The following is a 391-nucleotide window of genomic DNA, read 5'->3' as shown; positions in this document are numbered from 1 at the left end:
CGTTCGTCTGCGGGGTGCGCACACGCCACCGTCACCCCTTCAGACCTGGCCGCGGGCTGCGGCCACTCTGGGGCAGTGCGCTGTCCCGGCCGCACGGCAGAGTTCGGACGGTCTCGGAAATGCAGCGACGCTTCCTGAATGTTTCTACGCACAAGACACCGGCCGCGTCCCGAAGAAACGCGGTCGCAAAGAGGCTTCCCGCGTCCCCGCGAGGGGCTCCGCCAACGCGATGGTGAGGTCGCCCGCTTGTCCACAGCAACCGTGACTGCACGTGGTCCCTCACCTTAGTCCAACAGCGAGGACGCATTACGAGACAGACGCCCTGGGCGCGAGCGGGAGCAGGTGGCGAGGAAGTGGAGGGGGACGCGGCTGGGGCTGGGGCTGGCGGGGG

This window comes from Pteropus vampyrus, unplaced genomic scaffold, assembly GCF_000151845.1.
Source record: "Pteropus vampyrus isolate Shadow unplaced genomic scaffold, Pvam_2.0 Scaffold295, whole genome shotgun sequence".
In the NCBI taxonomy this organism is placed as follows: domain Eukaryota; kingdom Metazoa; phylum Chordata; class Mammalia; order Chiroptera; family Pteropodidae; genus Pteropus; species Pteropus vampyrus.
The sequence above is the reverse complement of the archived record's forward strand: the minus strand, read 5'-3'. Positions refer to the sequence as shown.